The sequence below is a fragment of the Zea mays genome, chromosome 3 (assembly GCF_902167145.1).
Source record: "Zea mays cultivar B73 chromosome 3, Zm-B73-REFERENCE-NAM-5.0, whole genome shotgun sequence".
In the NCBI taxonomy this organism is placed as follows: domain Eukaryota; kingdom Viridiplantae; phylum Streptophyta; class Magnoliopsida; order Poales; family Poaceae; genus Zea; species Zea mays.
Window position 1 is genome coordinate 52,906,303 of NC_050098.1, and position 22,952 is coordinate 52,929,254.

General features: G+C 42.1%; 1 long non-coding RNA gene across 1 annotated transcript; it reads right to left on the bottom strand.

The window, feature by feature from the left end:
* Positions 1 to 11,491: 11,491 nt before the first annotated feature.
* LOC118476659 (uncharacterized) lies at positions 11,492 to 18,267 on the bottom strand. The gene is made up of 3 exons (XR_004857134.1): positions 17,884 to 18,267; positions 13,539 to 16,905; positions 11,492 to 12,562 (listed from the first exon to the last, which is right to left on the bottom strand). It is a non-coding gene; the product is annotated as an uncharacterized lncRNA (long non-coding RNA).
* Positions 18,268 to 22,952: the final 4,685 nt, after the last annotated feature.

The following is a 22,952-nucleotide window of genomic DNA, read 5'->3' on the forward strand; positions in this document are numbered from 1 at the left end:
TGCTGGATCCGGGGCTACCTCCTGAGCAACTCATTGCTCCGGCACGAGGATATACTCTCCATCCACGAGGTTATAATCTATCGAATGCAATGAATAAGATATATGTATGCTATGATATATAGAATTTAGTAACAATTATGCCTAGTGCAGAAAAACTAAGTTAGTTAATAACTTAGGGTTTCCTTGTTATAAGAGGTTCTCAATGGTTTATGCTTATCAATTTAGGTTTGAGGTTTTTTCCTAAGCATAATGGATTAAGACTTGGATTGCCCCTTAAATGTTTTAGTAGGCACCCAAGGGTTTTGCTGGTTTGGTTAGGGTAACATTAGTCTCCACTATTAATTCCCCTTTTCATTTTCTATTTATGATTTTAGGGTGGGTTTGAACTACAACAGTGATTTAAATATTTCCAAAAATTCTGTAAAAATTACAATGGTTTACTATTGGTTACTGTAGTCTGTCCTTTAAGTTGGAGGTCCAGAATAATTAGAATAATCCCTGGACAAAAATAACAAAAGTTGGGGCAAAGGTTTCATTTTGCACTACAACTCTTCTCTAGGGATGGGTTCTGTACTAAGAGTCATTTTTGCTGGTATCTATAGGTAATAACATGCTTCTGTGCCAAAAATCACAGAAGGTTACTTAGTGGTTATTTAGTTATGATTTTCTAAAGTTTAATGCTAAAAAGACACTTACAACTAACTTGTTATTTGAAAAATGTCAAACAACAGAACTCATAATTTTTCTATGTTTATAATAACAAAACATTAGTTATCCCAAGGTTTGGGGTGTTTTCTCCTCAAGGTTATTTTTCTAGGGTTTTTCTAAGTTTTCCTTGTTTTCTTAAAATAAAAGATATCTCATTTTTTTTGTACTAAACAAGGGTTTAACAAAATTTTCTAGTGAACTATACTGAGTAAGGGAGCTAACAAAAATGTGGGTACTCCTTGGTTCTTATTTTAAGCTACCTTTTATATTTTCTTTAATTTTAAGCTAGAAATGATTTAAATGGCAAACTCTACCTTAATTTGGTGTACAGAGGGGTTTATTATTTTTAAACAGGTTAGAAAGTGATTAAGTGCTTCTCTGAATTTTCTTAATCCTAGTCTAATAGTATAGCTATGTTTCCCTATTTCATTTAGCTTTTGACCAGTTAATCATTTAAATCAAAACTTTGAAATTTTCTGCCATACTTAGGGGTTTTATATTTTTCCTAAGTAGTTTACATTATTTAGGATCTGTCAAAATTGGTTTGACTTGATTTGGGTAAACAAAACTGAAGTTATGAATTTTTCAAGTTCTGTTTGTATTTAAATCATAAATATGAAAAGGTTTTCTAGAAAACCACTTTGCATCGTAGCCCCTGGGCTTCTCTTAAAACAATCCCTTCATTTATACCCCTGCGCCACTATTCCTTTGAGTCGCTGACATTGCACAAACCCCCCTGACCCTAACCGAAATCTAACCCGCGCTCCCTGGCTGTCTTAAACAGTACCCGCGGCATAGATTACGGCGTTGAGGCTTACCGGCGGTAGTAGAGCTCCGGCGGGGTTGTAAGTGACGTAGGGGAGGTCACGGCGGTCACGTTGGTGTGCGGGTCGGTGTCAGAGGTGGTCGGAGCGATCCTGGCCACGAGCGCAGGCGGCGGAGGTCGTCGGCGGCTCCTGCTCTGGCCAAACCACGGCGGTATAGTTCAATTAAACAGCACGAGGAGCTCCACGGGGTGACGTAGGGGCTATGCGTGCAGTGAATTGGAAAATGGTGCGGAGACTCACCCGGTCCACGTGCTCCAGCGGGGTTCCGAACTCCGGCGAGCACAATTGCGCTATTCCGGTGGCGGGGGTCCTCGGTTCAAGCTCGGGCAAGCTTCACGGCCTCCTAGTGGAGCTATCTAAGGGCTTGGATCGAGCGGAGGAGGGCGGGAAAGGGTTCGGCCACGATGGTTGCCCTCGGGTGGCTCTGGCGGGTAGCGGGGAGGTTGCCGGAGCTATGGGCGAGCTCGAGGGAGTTTGGCATGGTACAGAGAAGGCAACGGGGAAGCTAGCCGGGCACTGGGGAGGGCTTTATAGCCGTGGCGTGGGCGTGGTCACGGGGCGGCCGCGAGCGCGCGGGGGTTTGCGCACGGGCGTGCTCTGAGCGCGCCCTCGAGTGTCAGCCCTCGTCGAACATGTGTGGGTTTGCTTCTGCCATGGTTCAACGGCCGATTTGAGCGCCTTAGCATGCAGATCTTGGCAAAACCCCCGTGTACGGTCTCTTCCCTGCACCAAATCCTACCTTTTTGATGTGAGTTCCAAGCAAGGATACGGTCGGGGTAGAGAGATATAGAGGCGAGAAGTCGGCTCTGTCAGATCTGTCCACACCGAGACAAAAGCTATGCCAAGTCGTGTCAAACGACTTAGGGTTGGGTTCAAACTTTTCCAGTGTGTTCTAGAGGTCTTTAGGCGCCACTTTGTCAATTGGGCCAAGTGGTTTTGAAGTTTGAAAGAGGGTGAACATGTTTGATCTTTGGAAAAGGGTTGGTTTTGGACTTAGAAGAATTCTGATTTTTCCCTTAGGTTTCTCCCTTTGGTGAACCTTTTGGGGTTTTTCTGAAACCTTTTTGGGGTCAGATTCTTACTATGTTTTGTAGGGTATGAAGTGTACAACAAATGTTATAATTGGCCCAAGTCATGATCATGTAGTTTTTATAGCCTTATGGTCGTGCTCACTTATAGTGCTCCAATTGTCCAAAGGGGTTTGCATTAGGGTTTGGGCATGTCTCTCCACTATATGTGCATGATAAAGCCAAGTCATGACTCCTAAGATGACTTGCACTTACTTAGGATCTTGATTTCCAAGTTTGGTGTCTTTGCTCAAGTTAAACCACATGTGATGATGGGCAGGACTTGTGTAGCCTTGAGTGAAGACCCTAAGTAACACGTGGGGTGTTACATTAACGGGGTGATCTCTTTGAATTGCTTGGTGGAATCTTGGGTGTGGCGGTCTTTGATCCCTAATTTCTTGCTCATCTTCCTTGTCTTCATTGTCTTCATCTCCCCCTTTATCAATGTCCTACTCTTGAGGTGGCTCATCCTCTTGATCTTCATCTTCATGAATTTGAGCCTGGTCCTCATCTTGAGTTGGTGAAGATGCTTGCATGGAAGATGATGGTTGATCTTGTGCTTGTGGAGGCTCTTCGGATTCCTTAGGACACACATCCCCAATGGACATGTTCCTTAGTGCGACGCACGGAGCCTCTTCACCATCTAGTTCATCAAGATCAACTTGCTCCACTTGGGAGCCATTAGTCTCATCAAACACAATGTCACAAGAAACTTCAACTAGTCTAGTGGATTAGTTGAAGACTCTATATGCCCTTGTGTTTGAGTCATAACCTAATAAAAAGCCTTCTACTGCTTTAGGAGCAAATTTAGAACTTCTACCTCTTTTAATAAGAATAAAGCATTTGCTCCCAAAGACTCTAAAGTATGAAACATTGGGCATTTTACCAGTGAGGAGTTCATACGATGTCTTCTTGAGGATTCAGTGAAGATATAACCGGTTGATGGAGTAGCAGGCAGTGTTAATCGCCTCCGCCCAAAATCGGTCTGGTGTCTTGTACTCATCAAACATGGTTCTTGCCATGTCCAGTAGAGTTCTATTTTTCCTCTCCACTACACCATTTTGTTGAGGTGTGTAGGGAGAAGAGAACTCATGCTTGATGCCCTCCTCCTCAAGAAATCCTTCGATTTGTGAATTCTTGAACTCTGTCCCATTATCGCTTCTAATCATTTTGATTCTTAATCCAAACTCATTTTGAGCTCGTCTTAAGAATATCTTTAAAGTCTCTTGGGTTTGAGATTTTTCCTGCAAAAAGAATACCCAAGTGAAGCGAGAATAATCATCCACAATAACTAGACAGTACTTACCCCCGCCGATGCTTATGTAAGCGATCGGGCCGAATAGATCCATGTGGAATAGCTCAAGCAGCCTGTCCGTTGTCATTATGTTCTTGTGTGGATGATGGACTCCAACCTGCTTTCCTGCTTGACATGCGCTACAAATCCTGTCTTTCTCAAAATGAACATTTGTTAGTCCTAAAATGTGCTCTCCCTTTAGAAGCTTGTGAAGATTCTTCATTCCAACATGGGCAAGTCGGCGATGCCAGAGCCAGCCCATATTAGTCTTAGCAATTAAGCAAGTGTCTAGTTCAGCTTGGTTATCATTGAAATCAACTAAGTATAGCTGACCATCTAGCACTCCCTTAAATGCTACTGAATCATCACTTCTTCTAAAGACAGTAACACCTACATCAGTAAATAGACAGTTGTAGCCCATTTTGCATAATTGAGAAACAGAAAGCAAATTGTAATCTAAAGAATCTACAAGAAAAACATTTGAAATAGAATGGTTAGAAGATCTAGCTATTTTACCCAAACCTTTGACCAAACCTTGATTGCCATCCCTGAATGTGATAGCTCTTTGGGGATCATCATTTTTCTCATAGGAGGAGAACATCCTTTTCTCCCCTATCAAGTGGTTTGTGCACCCGCTATCAATTATCCAACTTGAACCACTGGATGCATAAACCTACAACACAAGTTTAGACCTTGTTCTTAGGTACCCAAACGGTCTTGGGTCCTTTCACATTAGAAACAAGTACCTTGGGTACCCAAACACAAGTCTTTGAACTCATGTGTTTGCCTCCAACATATTTGGCAACTACTTTGCTTGATTTGTTAGTGAGCACATATGAAGCATCAAAAGTTTTAAATGAAATGTTATGCTCATTTGATGCATTAGGAGTTTTCCTTTTAGGCATTTTAACATGAGTGGAATGCCTAGAACTAGAAGCCTCATTTTTATACATAAATGCATGATGAGAAATAGAATGAGATTTTCTAGCATGAATTCTCCTAATTTTATGCTCAGGATAGTTTGCAAGATATAAAATGCAATCTTAATTATCCTGAACCATGTGAGCCTTGCCCTTTACAAAGTTAGAAAATTTTTTCGGGGCATTAAGCTTGGTGTTGTTTTGATTCCCTTGTTGGAAACCAATACCATCCTTAATGCCAGGGCGTCTCCCATTATAGAGCATGCTTCTAGCAAATTTAAACTTTTCATTTTCAAGTTCATGCTCGTCAATTTTAGCATTTAATGTAGATATGTTATCATTTTGTTGTTTAATCATGGCAAGGTGATCATCAATAGCTTCAACATTAATATCTCTACATCTAGTACAAATGGTAACATTTTCAGCAGTAGATGTAGATGCTTTGCAAGTATTTAATTCTACTCTCTTAGCATTTAATTTTGCATTCTCAATTTTAAGACAGGAAATAGAATCATTGCAAACATTTAATTCTTCAATCTTAGACACTAAGTTATCATTTTCAGTTCTAAGACTAGAGATTGAATCATGGCATATGCTAAGCTCCTTAGATAAATTTTCACATTTTTCTACTTCCTGAGCATAAGCATTTCTTAATTTAACAAATTTCTTCTTTTCCTTAACGAGCAAGTCTTCTTGGCATTCCAAGATGTCATCTTTCTCGTTAATGGTTTCAATTAATTCATTTAATTTTTTCTTTTGTTCCATGTTAAGGTTGGCAAATAGAGAAAGCAAATCATCCTCATTATCGCTAGAGCTACCCTCATCACTAGATGTAGTATATATGGGGTTGGCTCTAGAGTGTACCTTCTTTTTCTTGTCGTCCTTAGCCATGAGACACCTGTGGCCGACGTTGGGGAAGAGGAGACCTTTGTTGACGGCGATGTTGGCGGCGTCCTCGTCGGAGGAAGAGTCGGTGGAGCTCTCGTCGGAGTCCCATTCCCGGCACATGTGCGCATCACCGCCTTTCTTCTTGTAGTATCTCTTCTTCTCTTTTTTCTTCCCTTTCTTGACATCGTCCCTGTCACTTTCAATAGAAATTGGACATTTAGCTATGAAATGACCGGACTTACGACATCGGTAGCACACCCTCTTGGAGCGGGGCTTGTAGTCTTTCCCCCTCCTTTGCTTGAGGATTTCGCGGAAGCTCTTGATGATGAGCGCCATCTCCTCGTTGTCGAGCTTGGAGGCGTCGATTGGAAGTCTACTTGGTGTAGATTCCTCCTTCTTTTCTTCCGTCGCTTTGAATGCGATGGGTTGCACCTAGTCTACTTGGTGTAGATTCCTCCTTCTTTTCTTCTGTCGCTTTGAATGCGACGGATTGCACCTCAGGTGTAGAGGTGGCGCCTTGCTCCAAGTTGACAATGTGTTTGGAGTCTTTGATCATAAGTTCAAAGCTCACAAACTTGCCAATAATTTCATCGGGAGACATTAGCTTGTATCTAGGATCCCCACGTAATAATTGTACTTGAGTAGGATTATGAAATACGAGGGATCTAAGAATAACCTTGACCATTTCATGGTCATACCATTTTGTGCTCTCGAGGTTGCGCACTTGGTTCACCATTGTCTTGAGCCGGTTGTACATTGCTTGCGGCTCTTCCCCTTTGTTGAGGACGAATCGACCGAGTTCTCCCTCTTCCGCGCTTGGTGATCTTGGTCACCTCGTCCCCTTCGTGCACGGTTTTGAGGATGTCCCAAATTTATTTGGCGTTCTTCAACCCTTGCACCTTATTATACTCCTCTCGACATAAAGAGGCGAGGAGTATAAAAGTTGCTTGGGAGTTAAAGTGCCGTATTTAGGCGGCCTCGTCCGAGTCGTAGTCATTGTCCCCCACCTTTGGTGCCTGCGCTCCAAACTCAACGATATCCCAAATACTTTCGTGGAGTGAGGTTAGATGTTGTCTCATTTTATCACTCCACATAAAATAATCTTCACCATCAAAATATGGTGGTTTGCCTAGGGGTACGGAAAGTAATGGAGCACGCTTTGAAATGCAAGGATAGTGTCGGGGTATCTAAAAGGGAAATGTGCCCTTGGGCCATTTCTATTATATTTTGGTGATTAAGTGTCCAACACATAGTGGGTGAGTTATTATGTGCCAAATGAATAGAAGTGCAAATCATGTAACAAGGTACGTTTCTAGACTTAGTACATTGCTTTGAGTACTAACATATTTTGTCTAAGTGCTAGAAACAGAGAAAAGAAAAGAACCAAAAGACTTGGCTCGGTGAAGCCAAATCTCTGCTCAGTCTGGCACACCGGACTGTCCGGTGGTGCACCGGACAGTGTCCGGTGCGCCAGGCTGAACTCCGGTGAACAGGCCGCTCTCGGGAAAATTTGGCGGCGTATGGCTATAATTCACCGGACTGTCCGGTGGTGCAACGGACTGTCCGGTGAGCCAACGGCCGCCAGCGCAATGGTCGGCCACGCAATCCGCGAGCGACGCGTGGCCCGCGCCAACGGTCGGCAGGGGGCACTGGACTGTCCGGTGTGCACCGGACTGTGTCCGGTGCGCCAACTGCCACGAATCTGCAACAGTCATCTGCGCCAGAATAGGAAGGAGATCGCGCACTGGACATGAATAGTGGCTGTCCGGTGGTGCACCCGACTGTCCGGTGCACCACCCGACAGAAGGCAACTTTGGCCTTCCTTGTTGGCCTCCAACGGCTCCTAGCTGCCTTGGGGCTATAAAAGGGACCCCTAGGCGCATGGAGGAGCAACCCAAGCACACTCTAAGGATTCCAAGACTTCTAGTCCTCACTTTCACGCAATCGTTCATCGTTCTTGAGATTGGAGCACTTTTCGAGTTGTAAACTCCCCGCGCGGTGTTTTGTGTGCTCATCTTCTCACTTGTGTGCATGTTTGCGGTGTGGATTTAATTCTAGTGTGCGTTGCTCTTCCCAACCTTACTCCGTGCTTTCTTTGTGATCAATCTTGTAAGGGCGAGAGGCTCCAACTTGTGGAGATTCCTCGCAAACGGGAAGAAAACTATAAGGAAGAATACCATGGTATTCAAGTTGATCATTGGATCACTTGAAAGGGGTTGAGTGCAACCCTCGTCAATTGGGACGCCACAACGTGGAAGTAGGCAAGAGTTACTTGGCCGAACCACGGGATAAAATCGCGTGTCTCTTATGTTGATCTCTTTGTGACTGTTTTGCCCACAAGAACTCGCTTATCAACTACTTAGTCGCACTAACATTTCTATAACCCAGTTTTGTGGCTATTTAGAGTTGAACTTTGCAGGATCACCTATTCACCCCCTCTCTAGGTGCTCTCAATTGGTATCAGAACCGTTGTCTTCACGTAAGGGACTAATCGCCCGAAGAGATGGATCCTAAGGGAAAGGGAATGGTGGTCAACGATAAGGAGAAGGAGTCCATCTTCAACGAGCCAAGGGATGACAAGCCCACTGACTTTGGCTCGAGTCACAAGAAGAAGGACGGGAAGAAGAAGAGACGTATCAAGAAGATCGTCTACTACGACAGCGACGAATCTTCTTCCTCACCAAGAGACAACGACAATGATTCAAAGAAATCGGTTAATCAAAACTTTTCATTTGATTATTCTTGTATTCCTTTGAATTCCAATGCTTATTTGCTTTCAATTCCTCTTGGTAAACCTCCACACTTTGATGGAGAGGACTACTCTTTTTAGAGTCATAAAATGCGTAGTCATCTATTCTCTCTCCATCCTCGTATTTGGGAGATAGTTGAAAATGGAATGCAATTTGATAGTACGGATAACCCTGTGTTTATTAACGAGCAAATTCATAAAAATGCACAAGCTACCACTATTTTGCTAGCATCTTTGTGCAGGGAAGAGTACAACAAGGTGAGCGGCTTGGACAACGCCAAGCAAATCTGGGACACCCTCAAATATCACATGAGGGAAACGACGCCACCATGATTACCAAAATGGAGTTGGTGGAAGGTGAGCTCGGAAGGTTCGCAATGATCAGGGGAGAGGAGCCAACACAAACGTACAACAGGCTCAAGACCCTGGTCAACAAGATTAGGAGCTATGGAAGCACAAGATGGACGGACCACGACATCATTTGACTTATGCTCAGGTCTTTTACTATTATTGACCCTCATCTTGTGAACCTCATTCGTGAAAATCCCAGGTACACAAAGATGACGCCCGAGGAGATCCTCGGAAAATTTGTGAGCGGAAGCATGATGGTCAAGGAGGCAAGGTATGTTGATGATGCATTAAACGGCCCAATGCCCATCTACGAGCCGTAGCCCGTTGCGCTCAGGGCAACGAGCAGCAGGGAGGCGCTACCAAGCAAGGTGGCACAAGTTGAGGCTGCCGGGCTAAACGAAGATGAGATGGCTCTAATCATCAAGTGTTTTAAGACCGCGCTAAAAGGACGCAAGGAGTATCCCAACAAGAGCAAAGCAAAGGGAAAGCGCTCCTGTTTTAAATGCGGTAAGATTGGTCATTTTATAGCGCAATGATCTGATAATAACAATGACCAGGAACAAGAAAAGCATGAGAAGAGGGAGAAGAAGAAGGCTTACAAGAAGGCAAAGGGAGAGGCGCACCTTGGCAAAGAATGGGATTCGGACTGCTCTTCATCTGACTCCGATGATGAAGGACTGGCAGCCTCAGCCTTCAACAAATCTTCACTCTTCCCCAATGAACACCACACTTGCCTCATGGCCAAGGAAAAGAAGGTAAGTGTTCGAGACATCCCTAAGTATACTACTTCAAGCGATGATGATTCTAGCGATGATGAAGTAGACTATACTGATTTATTTAAGGGGTTAGATAGAGCAAAAGTAGATAAAATTAATGATTTAATTGATGCTCTAAATGAAAAGGATAGATTGCTAGGGAAGCAAGAGGACATTCTATATGAAGAACATGACAAATTTGTTAGTGTACAAAAGTCTCTTGCTTTAGAAACTAAAAGAAATGAAATGTTATCCTCTGAATTGTCTATGTGCCATGAATCAATCTCTAGTTTAAAGATTTTAAATGATGATTTAAATGCTAAACTAGAGAAAGCTAATACTACTAGATCTTGTGTAGAACATGTAGTTATTTGCAATAGATGCAAGGATTTTGATATTGATGCTTGTGATAAACATCTTGCGTCTATTACCGAATTGAATGATGAGGTGGCAAGTCTTAATGCTCAACTTAAGACTTGAAAGATTGATTTTGATAAGTTAAATTTTGCTAGGGATGCCTACACCATTGGTAGACACCCCTCAATTAAGGATGGACATGGCTTTCGAAAGGAAGCCAAGAACTTAACAAGCCAAAGGGCTCCCATTCCCAACAAGGAGAAAGGAAAGGCCCCTATGGCTAGTAGCATTCAAAGAAATCATGCTTTTATTTATGATAGAAAATGTTCTAGGAATGCGCATTATAATAGGAATTATGTTGATTATAATGATTCACATGCTATGCTTGCCTCTAGCTCTACTTTTGTGCATGGTAAGCCTAGGAAAAGTAATGTTGTGCATCATGTGTCTAGGAAAGTATGTAATGAACCTTCTACTATTTACCATGCTTGCAATACCTCTTTTGCTATCTTTTGTAAGAAGGAAAAAGTATTTGCTAGGAAGTTGGGATCCAAATGCAAGGGAGATAAGACTTGTATTTGGGTTCCAAAGGCTATTGTGACTAACCTTGTAGGACCCAACAAGAGTTGGGTACCTAAAACCCAAGTGTAAATTGCCTTGCAGGTTTATGCATCCGGGGGCTCAAGCTGGATTATCGACAGCGGATGCACAAACCACATGACGGGGGAGAAGAAGATGTTGACCTCCTACGTCAAGAAAAAAGATTCCCAGGATTCGATCATCTTTGGAGATGGGAACCAAGGCAAGGTTAAAGGATTGGGGAAAATAGCCATTTCATCTGAGCACTCTATTTCAAATGTATTCTTAGTAGAATCATTAGGGTATAATCTCCTGTCTGTAAGTCAATTGTGCCACATGGGCTACAATTGTTTGTTTACAAATGTTGATGTTTCTGTCTTTAGAAGGAATGATGGTTCATTAGCTTTTAAGGGTGTATTAGACGGCAAACTCTACTTAGTTGATTTTTCGAAAGAGGAGGTCGATCTAGATGCATGCTTAATAGCTAAGACTAGCATGGGCTGGCTGTGGCATCGCCGTCTAGCACATGTTGGGATGAAGAACCTTCATAAACTTCTAAAGGGAGAACATGTGTTAGGACTAACCAATGTCTACTTCGAAAAAGATAGACCTTGTGCAGCTTGTCAAGTAGAGAAATAGGTGGGAAGCACTCATCACAACAAGAATGTGAAGACTACATCAAGACCACTGGAGCTTCTCCACATGGACCTCTTCGGACCCGTCGCCTACCTTAGCATCGGGGGTAGTAAGTATGATTTAGTAATTGTTGATGATTTTTCCCGCTTCACTTGGGTATTCTTTTTGTAGGATAAATCAGAAACCCAAGAGACCCTAAAGCGCTTTCTAAGGAGGGCTCATGTAACACCCCGGGATCCACAAACACCCCGAAATGCTACTAAACTACACAACTAACATTCATATATAAAATTTCGACAGCATCTCCTTTGAAAATTTGCATAAACGTGGAAGCAACAAAGTATAAACAGATATCATAATAAGAAAACATACTAGACATTAATAATCTGCTAGCAATGGGAAGATAACCATAACGTCATGAACTGAATTAACTAGTGTGCATGACTAGTTAAAAACAAACATCCTTTGACAAGAAGTTTCTAATTAAATCATGGTTGTGCCTGGGTAGCGTTATTATGAGAGTGAAGGTGGACGTGCTGCTACTCCCCTCATTCCCAACATGAATCAAGTACCTGCATTGAGTAATGCAAGAGTGAGATGAAACATCTCAGCAAGTGAATTGTTTCGACGAGATATTTAAACCAAAAAAATTGAACTAATCAACATTTTAAAGGGATCACAATTGAGATCAGAAATACTTGTAGATATAGAACTCAATAGTCCCAAAATAACCAATGCCATCTAATTTCCTCGAACAACCACAATAGGTTGTATAACACTTTCCTGCGTCAACAATACCTGCAAATATCACTTCGATGTATGCATAGTAATGCAATGTGTAAGTCCTGTGCCTTCATACCTCTTAGAGTATAAAACCACACCATCTACAAATACCACTTCAATGAATGCATATGAATGCAATGCATATGTCCTCTGCCTTCATACCTCTAAGGGTATGAAGCCGCATCGTACCCCTTCTCGGGCAACGTACGATGCTAAGTTGTACCGGTACCGTCGGACCATAGGTCACGACAAAACTTCAGATGCAAGTGAATCATGCAATGTATATGGCATGCTGCATTTATCAATATACTTCACTTCCTTCACATACAATACAACCTCAAATAATACTTCATTTACCTTCAGATACAATACCAACCTCAAATAATACTTCATTTACCTTAGGGGTGTGAATTAATCTTACGAGTCATACTCGAATCATTATCTTCATCAATATATGATTGAGCATCAGCATAATGCAAGCAAGTAAAGCATCACCATAGAGTCCAATTATGAAAGAATCCAATACTTCTGAATATTAGAGTGTAGGCAATAGAAATAACAGGTCAGAACGGAAGCAACCACTGCTACATTCACTTGCCTTCATCGAAGAAGAAGAAATATACTATGCATGATCTGGAGTGTAGCCACCTGCTAGCGGGCATAAAACTTAGTACAAATATTTCACAAACATTTGACAACAATCAATAAATCGCTCCTACACTTGAAACCAAGACCTGGTGGAAAGACTCCCACCCTGAACCACATGACATACAGCAGCAGAGCTGTTTGTTAATTTTGTATCTTTAAAATTATAACAGTTGTGATAGCAAACAAATAATCTAGGAGTATCTACACAAAATACTCTACAACTTCGTTATTCAATGGATAATTAAATTCTGTCATCTATAAGTTCTAAAACATCTGACAAGATAACTGACTGAATCTGTTTTAGACAGCAGCATAGTTAACTTCAAAATTCGATATCTCCCAAACTACTGAATCAAAAATTATGAAATTCTGCTGGAAGTAAGAACTTTTATCCCTCTACAAAAGTCTCCATAGTTGGAAGAGTCAATTCGGCCATTTACTAGATAAAACCTACCAGTGAACAGACCTGCTCATTTTTGTCAGGCAAACAGGAACAGCCACAGTAAAACAATCATAACTAGAGTTTCACAAATCATATGAATGCACTCTTTAACAATCTGGAAAGCTTATGAAATTATCTACAACTTCTTTTACCAACCCACAGTTTAATTCTGTTGATAAAATTGCCTAAATCTTAAGAGAACAGATTCTGCACAGAATTATGAGACTGAAAAACTGCTATAGTAAAACTGCAATAACTTTCTGGTCGGATGTCCGATTGAGGTGTTCTTCGCGGCCACGGAAAGATCTACAAATTATCTACGACTCATACATAGACTTTTCTTTTTTTTGAGGCCACTAAGACCACGGAAAACTGGAATGAACAGAAACTGTCAAATCTGCCATTCCGCAGAAAACTAAATTCGAGATCAAAACCTAACCCCACATCTAATCCAACCTCTAATCCTTTAATCTCCATGATCCACAACCTCCAAAAGCACATAATTACAGGGAAGAACAAGGATTTCATCCATACCTAGGGTTTTCCCCAAGTAAATCTTCAAGAGATGGAGAAGAACATCTCCTTGATCCTCTCTTCCTCTTCAATTCAACGTGCTCCTCCTCTTCTCGATCCTTGCTGCGTGGGGGGGGATCTAGAGGGAGGAGGAAGCCATGGAGAGGGTAGGGGGCGGCTGCCAATGGGGATGAGAGCAAGAGAGGGAGGGGGGCGGCTGCAACTAATTGGGGAGAAGGAGAGGGGGGCGGCTAGGGTTGGGAAGGAGAGGGGGGGCTCCCATCCACTGGATCGAGATCAATGGCCCAAACTCGCTCTCCCCTTTGAGCTCCCGACCCCAGCGGAAAAATGCCAAAAGATCTACTGTTTTCTAAGGAATGCCTCCTAAAACTCCAAACCCCAATGCCACAGAACATGAAAGAAAAGAGAGAAAGAAGTTTAACTTCTTTTCAGAAAATTGGGGTATCACACTCTACCCCCCTTAAAAAGAATTCGTCCTCGAATTTGACCACTCCAACAAAACATCCATGGTACCCCATATAGCAGCACCATGCAAAACATGGGTCCATTATTGGTCTTAATTAACACAAGAACTTCTACATCGACTAATTGTCTAAGGAAACTACACCACCTGACATCAAGCATGAACCAACATGTAAGGAAGCTCAAACCAAGTCATAGATGTAATAAACACTACGATTTCACAACATTGAATTTGGATGCAACCATACATCAGCATCAATGTCTTAAAACAACACTCTTTTATGAAGGGATAATACGCACTAAGCACAACCTTTACCAACTTTAACAATTCATTTTAATTCAATGGTGAAACATCCACACCAGATGAATGTATAAGAAGATCAAACTCCTCACCTCATAGCACCACGAAACAAGTAGTTCTGTTGAAACAAAAACTCCTAATCTTCCTAAACATTGTTCTTGCCATAATGAAAAGATAATCATGTAATCTAACATACTTTGCACCCCACCAAAAGGGAGAAAATCTATAGAACTAATGGAGCAATAAAGCCGAAAGAAGCCAATAACATCTTGTGCAGCATAGTTCATCGAAGAAATGCCAAAAACTCTACATAGAGCACTGACAGCCCAACAACAACACAATACTTGCTTAACCCATGTCACTATACTTCATTCAACATCTCAACTAAGAAAAATATCCAACTAGTAAGGTTAACCTACACATAATATAAGTCTTCATCTACTGTAGTTCAGAAACTTACATTTCATTCTATCATATGATGCACTCAAAGTACCAGACCTAAAGGGTCAATACTAACCCCGTAATCCTTCACACATTTGGCAAACATCTCAAGCTGATGTAAAAACCACATCATTTAGGAATAGGTGACTAACCACACACAACCAACTCTAGGCTAGGCAATGACTTCATTCAAACCAATAGATAAGTGGTCCAACAAAGGCTCCACAAACATGCATCGGGGAGAGAACCATCAGATCCTCAAAGTATTAATACATAATCAATGGATCAAGAAAATCAAAGATTTTATTCTACAATTAGCATGACTAACATGCAACCACTTTAAACCACATCTAGGCTTTGTGGCTACTAAAGCACATGATAGAAGAGAGACATGTAAGCCATTCTGGCTATGTAAATACTTCCCCCAAAATCCATATAAAAGTACCAATATTCATTTCTTTCAGAACTGGTTTCTCGACATAAACAATCATTCTTTGCAAAGATAGTTGGAGCTATCCACCCACCGCCCAACAACTTAAATTCAAATTAATGGTTACCTTGTACCCCAAAACACGCAATTCACACTCCTCTTATAAACATCCTCAATCAAGCATATATAACAATATTATTGTAATAAAACTTAACCACGAAAAACATGTTGAAAACAACATAGGCATACATGTATATCACCAGCATAATAGCAACTTCAATCTCACAAAAGACCAGCGATATCAATCGCATTAATAAAACAATATCAAAATTTAGAAATGAATTATATCATGCATTAAGTCATAAACAACTTACCACATCACCGTAAAGGAATAAGGAGGGTAAAATTATTTCATCTGCACTTCAAAGACATTAAGATATATCAAAGATATTTGAACCCATACCCTTCCTAGATGTGCAAGTGTGTCAAATTTATCTTCAAATTGCCAAGAATCTAAAGACTATGCTTTGATACCAACTGTAACACCCCGGGATCCACAAACACCCCGAAATGCTACTAAACTACACAACTAACATTCATATATAAAATTTCGACAGCATCTCCTTTGAAAATTTGCATAAACGTGGAAGCAACAAAGTATAAACAGATATCATAATAAGAAAACATACTAGACATTAATAATCTGCTAGCAATGGGAAGATAACCATAACGTCATGAACTGAATTAACTAGTGTGCATGACTAGTTAAAAACAAACATCCTTTGACAAGAAGTTTCTAATTAAATCATGGTTGTGCCTGGGTAGCGTTATTATGAGAGTGAAGGTGGACGTGCTGCTACTCCCCTCATTCCCAACATGAATCAAGTACCTGCATTGAGTAATGCAAGAGTGAGATGAAACATCTCAGCAAGTGAATTGTTTCGACGAGATATTTAAACCAAAAAAATTGAACTAATCAACATTTTAAAGGGATCACAATTGAGATCAGAAATACTTGTAGATATAGAACTCAATAGTCCCAAAATAACCAATGCCATCTAATTTCCTCGAACAACCACAATAGGTTGTATAACACTTTCCTGCGTCAACAATACCTGCAAATATCACTTCGATGTATGCATAGTAATGCAATGTGTAAGTCCTGTGCCTTCATACCTCTTAGAGTATAAAACCACACCATCTACAAATACCACTTCAATGAATGCATATGTCCTCTGCCTTCATACCTCTAAGGGTATGAAGCCGCATCGTACCCCTTCTCGGGCAACGTACGATGCTAAGTTGTACCGGTACCGTCGGACCATAGGTCACGACAAAACTTCAGATGCAAGTGAATCATGCAATGTATATGGCATGCTGCATTTATCAATATACTTCACTTCCTTCACATACAATACAACCTCAAATAATACTTCATTTACCTTCAGATACAATACCAACCTCAAATAATACTTCATTTACCTTAGGGGTGTGAATTAATCTTACGAGTCATACTCGAATCATTATCTTCATCAATATATGATTGAGCATCAGCATAATGCAAGCAAGTAAAGCATCACCATAGAGTCCAATTATGAAAGAATCCAATACTTCTGAATATTAGAGTGTAGGCAATAGAAATAACAGGTCAGAACGGAAGCAACCACTGCTACATTCACTTGCCTTCATCGAAGAAGAAGAAATATACTATGCATAATCTGGAGTGTAGCCACCTGCTAGCGGGCATAAAACTTAGTACAAATATTTTACAAACATTTGACAACAATCAATAAATCGCTCCTACACTTGAAACCAAGACCTGGTGGAAAGACTCCCACCCTGAACCACATGACATACAGCAGCAGCGCTGTTTGTTAATTTTGTATCTTTAAAATTATAACAGTTGTGATAGCAAACAAATAATCTAGGAGTATCTACACAAAATACTCTACAACTTCGTTATTCAATGGATAATTAAATTCTGCCATCTATAAGTTCTAAAACATCTGACAAGATAACTGACTGAATCTGTTTTAGACAGCAGCATAGTTAACTTCAAAATTCGATATCTCCCAAACTACTGAATCAAAAATTATGAAATTCTGCTGGAAGTAAGAACTTTTATCCCTCTACAAAAGTCTCCATAGTTGGAAGAGTCAATTCGGCCATTTACTAGATGAAACCTACCAGTGAACAGACCTGCTCATTTTTGTCAGGCAAACAGGAACAGCCACAGTAAAACAATCATAACTAGAGTTTCACAAATCATATGAAAATGCACTCTTTAACAATCTGGAAAGCTTATGAAATTATCTACAACTTCTTTTACCAACCCACAGTTTAATTCTGTTGATAAAATTGCCTAAATCTTAAGAGAACAGATTCTGCACAGAATTATGAGACTGAAAAACTGCTATAGTAAAACTGCAATAACTTTCTGGTCGGATGTCCGATTGAGGTGTTCTTCGCGGCCACGGAAAGATCTACAAATTATCTACGACTCATACATAGACTTTTCTTTTTTTTGAGGCCACTAAGACCACGGAAAACTGGAATGAACAGAAACTGTCAAATCTGCCATTCCGCAGAAAACTAAATTCGAGATCAAAACCTAACCCCACATCTAATCCAACCTCTAATCCTTTAATCTCCATGATCCACAACCTCCAAAAGCACATAATTACAGGGAGGAACAAGGATTTCATCCATACCTAGGGTTTTCCCCAAGTAAATCTTCAAGAGATGGAGAAGAACATCTCCTTGATCCTCTCTTCCTCTTCAATTCAACGTGCTCCTCCTCTTCTCGATCCTTGCTGCGTGGGGGGGGATCTAGAGGGAGGAGGAAGCCATGGAGAGGGTAGGGGGCGGCTGCCAATGGGGATGAGAGCAAGAGAGGGAGGGGGGCGGCTGCAACTAATTGGGGAGAAGGAGAGGGGGGGGGGCTAGGGTTGGGAAGGAGAGGGGGGGCTCCCATCCACTGGATCGAGATCAATGGCCCAAACTCGCTCTCCCCTTTGAGCTCCCGACCCCAGCGGAAAAATGCCAAAAGATCTACTGTTTTCTAAGGAATGCCTCCTAAAACTCCAAACCCCAATGCCACAGAACATGAAAGAAAAGAGAGAAAGAAGTTTAACTTCTTTTCAGAAAATTGGGGTATCACAGCTCAAAACAAGTTTGAGCTCAAGGTGAAAAAGATAAGAAGCGACAACGGGTCCGAGTTCAAGAATCTGCAAGTGGAGGAGTACCTTGAGGAAGAAGGCATCAAGCATGAGTTCTCCGCTCCCTACACACCACAACAAAATGGTGTGGTAGAGAGGAAGAACAGGACGCTTATCGACATGGCGAGGACGATGCTTGGAGAATTCAAGACGTTTGAGCGGTTCTGATCGGAAGCTGTGAACACAGCTTGCCACGCCATAAACCGGGTCTACCTTCATCGCCTCCTCAAGAAGACCTCGTATGAACTTCTTACCGGTAACAAACCCAATGTATCATACTTTCGTGTATTTGGGAGCAAATGTTACATTCTAGTGAAGAAAGGTAGAAATTCTAAATTTGCTCCCAAAGCTGTAGAAGGGTTTTTACTAGGATATGACTCAAATACAAAGGCGTATAGAGTCTTCAACAAATCATCGGGTTTAGTTGAAGTCTCTAGCGACGTTGTATTTGATGAGACTAATGGCTCTCCAAGAGAGCAAGTTGATCTTGATGATATAGATGAAGATGATGTTCCGACGGTCGCAATACGCACCATGGCGATTGGAGATGTGCGACCATAGGAACAACAAGAGCAAGATCAACCTTCTTCCTCAACGATGGTGCATCCCCCAACTCAAGATGATGAACAGGTTCCTCAAGAAGAGGCGTGTGATCAAGGGGGAGAACAAGAAGAACCAGCTATGGAGGAAGAAGCACCACGGGCCCCTCCAACTCAAATCTGAGCAACGATCCAACGGAATCACCCCGTTGATCAGATTCTAGGTGACATAAGCAAGGGAGTAACTACTCGCTCAAGATTAGCTAACTTTTGTGAGCATTACTCGTTTGTCTCTTCTATTGAGCCTTTCAGGGTAGAAGAGGCCTTGTAGGATCTGGACTGGGTGTTGGCCATGCAGGAAGAGCTCAACAACTTCAAGAGAAACAAAGTTTGGAGCCTGGTGCCACGTCTAAAGCAAAACGTTGTGGGAACCAAGTGGGTGTTCCGCAATAAGCAAGACAAGCACGGGGTGGTGACAAGAAACAAGGCTCGACTTGTGGCAAAAGGTTATGCCCAAGTCGCAGGTTTGGATTTCGAGAGACTTTTGCTCCTGTGACTAGGCTAGAGTCTATTCGCATTCTATTATCCTATGCCACTCACCATTCTTTTAGGTTGTTTCAAATGGATGTGAAGAATGCTTTTCTCAACGGGCCAATCAAGGAGGAGGTGTACGTGGAACAACCCCTGGCTTTGAGGATGACAGGTATCCCGACCACGTTTTTAGGCTCTCTAAGGCGCTCTATGGACTTAAGCAAGCCCCAAGAGCACGGTATGAATGCCTTAGAGATTTCTTAATTGCTAATGCTTTCAAGGTTGGGAAAGCCGATCCCACTCTTTTCACTAAGACTTGTGATGGTGACCTTTTTGTGTGCCAAATTTATGTCGATGACATAATATTTGGTTCTACTAATCAAAAGTCTTGTGAGGAGTTTAGCAGGGTGATGACACAAAAATTTGAGATGTTAATGATGGGCGAGTTGACATACTTTCTTGGGTTCCAAGTGAGACAACTCAAGGATGGCACCTTCCTCTCCCAAACGAAGTACACTCAAGATCTTCTCAAGAGGTTTGGGATGAAGGACGCCAAGCCCGCGAAGACGCCAATGGGAACCGACGGACATGTCGACCTTAACAAAGGAGGTAAGTCCGTTGATCAAAAGGCATACCGGTCTATGATAGGGTCATTGCTTTATTTATGTCCTAGTAGACCGGATATTATGCTTAGCGTATGCATGTGTGCTAGATTTCAATTCGATCCAAGGGAATGTCACCTTGTGGCCGTTAAGCGGATCCTTAGATATTTAGTTGCTACGCCTTGCTTCGGGATCTGGTATCCAAAGGGGTCTACCTTTGACTTGATTGGATATTCAGACTCCGATTATGCTGGATGCAAGATTGATAGGAAGAGTACATCAGGGACGTGCCAATTTCTAGGAAGGTCCCTGGTGTCTTGGAGTTCTAAGAAACAAACCTTCGTTGCCCTATCCGTCGCTGAGACCGAGTATGTTGCCACAGGACAGTGTTGCGCGCAACTACTTTGGATGAGGCAAACCCTCCGGGACTTTGGCTACAATCTGAGCAAAGTCCCACTCCTATGTGATAATGAGAGTGCAATCCGCATGGCGGATAATCCTGTTGAACACAGCCGCACTAAGCACATAGACATCCGGCATCACTTTCTGAGAGACCACCAACAAAAGGGAGATATCGAGGTGTTCCATATTAGCACCGAGAACCAGCTAGCCAATATCTTTACCAAGCCATTAGATGAGAAAACCTTTTGCAGGCTGCGTAGTGAGCTAAATGTCTTGGATTCGCGTAACTTGGATTGATAGCATACATGTGTTTTATGCCTTTGATCACGTGACACTATGCATTTATGTGATTTATTGCTTATTTATGGTGCTCAAGTTGTGCAAGGGATCCCCGGACCTCACAAGTCTATGTGTGAATGATGCACATATTTAGGGGGAGAAGTGACACAACTTGACCCTTTGAAATCAACCTATGTGTTTAAGTGTACTTGATAAAGTCTCAAAGGTGGATTGAAAGGGAAAGGTGAACTTGGACCATGCAAAGACTTTCACTGCACTCCGGTATTAGTGTACTCACCTCCAAGTTCATTCTTATGCTTTTATTGCCTTTTGCTCTTAATTGACAATTTTTGGTGAGGCAATGGGGTTAAAAGGCCACAAATGATCCCGTTTTGGTGCTTGATGCCAAAGGGGGAGAAATTAAGGTCAAAGCAAATGGATCAGCTACCACTTGTGAATTTTGAAAACAATAGAGTTAGAACTTTTTGATTTGTCAAAATACTCTTATTGCAAAATTTGATCTCTTGTGGGGAGAATTTATGATTATGGGAAAAGGGGGAGTTGTTGGATCTTGATCATTGTAACTTTTGGGAATATTTCTCTTTATGCCCAAACAAGTGAGTTTGACTTAGAGATAGGAAAATGAATTTAATTTGCAAAAACAAACCAAGTGGTGGCAAAGAATGATCCAAATATGCCAAATTAGAATCAAAACAATTTGGTCTTCAATTTGAATCGATGTTGCATGTTTTGCATTGCTTTTTGATATGTTGGCATAAATCACCAAAAAGGGGGAGATTGAAAGGGAAATGTGCCCTTGGGCCATTTCTATTATATTTTGGTGATTAAGTGTCCAACACATAGTGAGTGAGTTATTATGTGCCAAATGAAGAGAAGTGCAAATCATGTAACAAGGTACGTTTCTAGACTTAGTACATTGCTTTGAGTACTAACATATTTTGTCTAAGTGCTAGAAACAGAGAAAAGAAAAGAACCAAAAGACTTGGCTCGGTGAAGCCAAATCTCTGCTCAGTCTGGCACACCGGACTGTCCGGTGCGCCAAGCTGAACTCCGGTGTACAGGCCGCTCTCGAGAAAATTTGGCGGCGTACGGCTATAATTCACCGGACTGTTCGGTGGTGCACCGGACTGTCCGGAGCCAATGGCCGCTAGCGCAACGGTCGGTCGCGCAATCCGCGGGCGACGCGTGGCCCGCACCAACGGTCGGCAGGGGGCACCGGACAGTGTCCGGTGCGCCAACTGTCACGAATCTGCAACGGTCGTCTGCGCCAGAATAGGAAGGAGATTGCGCACCGGACATGAACAGTGGCTGTCTGGTGGTGCACCTGACTGTCCGGTGCACCACCCGACAGAAGGCAACTTTGGCCTTCCTTGTTGGCCTCCAATGGCTCCTAGCCGCCTTGGGGCTATAAAAGGGACCCCTAGGCGCATGGAGGAGCAACCCAAGCATTCTAAGACTTCTAGTCCACACTTTCACACAATCGTTTATCATTCTTGAGATTGGAGCACTTTTCGAGTTGTAAACTCCCCACGCGGTGTTTTGTGTGCTCATCTTCTCACTTGTGTGCGTGTTTGCGGTGTGGATTTAATTCTAGTATGCGTTGTTCTTCCCAACCTTACTCCATGCTTTCTTTGTGATCAATCTTGTAAGGGCGAGAGGCTCCAACTTGTGGAGATTCCTCGCAAACGGGAAGAAAACTATAAGGAAGAATACCGTGGTATTCAAGTTGATCATTGGATCACTTGAAAGGGGTTAAGTGCAACCCTCGTCCATTGGGACGCCACAACGTGGAAGTAGGCAAGTGTTACTTGGCCGAACCACGGGATAAAATCGCGTGTCTCTTGTGTTGATCTCTTTGTGACTGTTTTGCCCACAAGAACTCGCTTATCAACTACTTAGTCGCACTAACATTTCTATAACCAAGTTTTGTGGCTATTTAGAGTTGAACTTTGCAGGATCACCTATTCACCCCCTCTAGGTGCTCTCAGTATCTTACTATACTTCTTGTGCTCATGGCATTTAGATGTAGTGGACGATTCGGAGCCGGACGTGGAGGGTGACGAAGAGTCGGTCTCGTAGTAGACCACCTTCTTCATCTTCTTCTTCTTCTTGTCACCCTTCCGATGTGACTTGATGGAGGAAGAGGATTCCTCCTTGTACTTGTTGCCGGACTCCCTTGAGAGAGTCC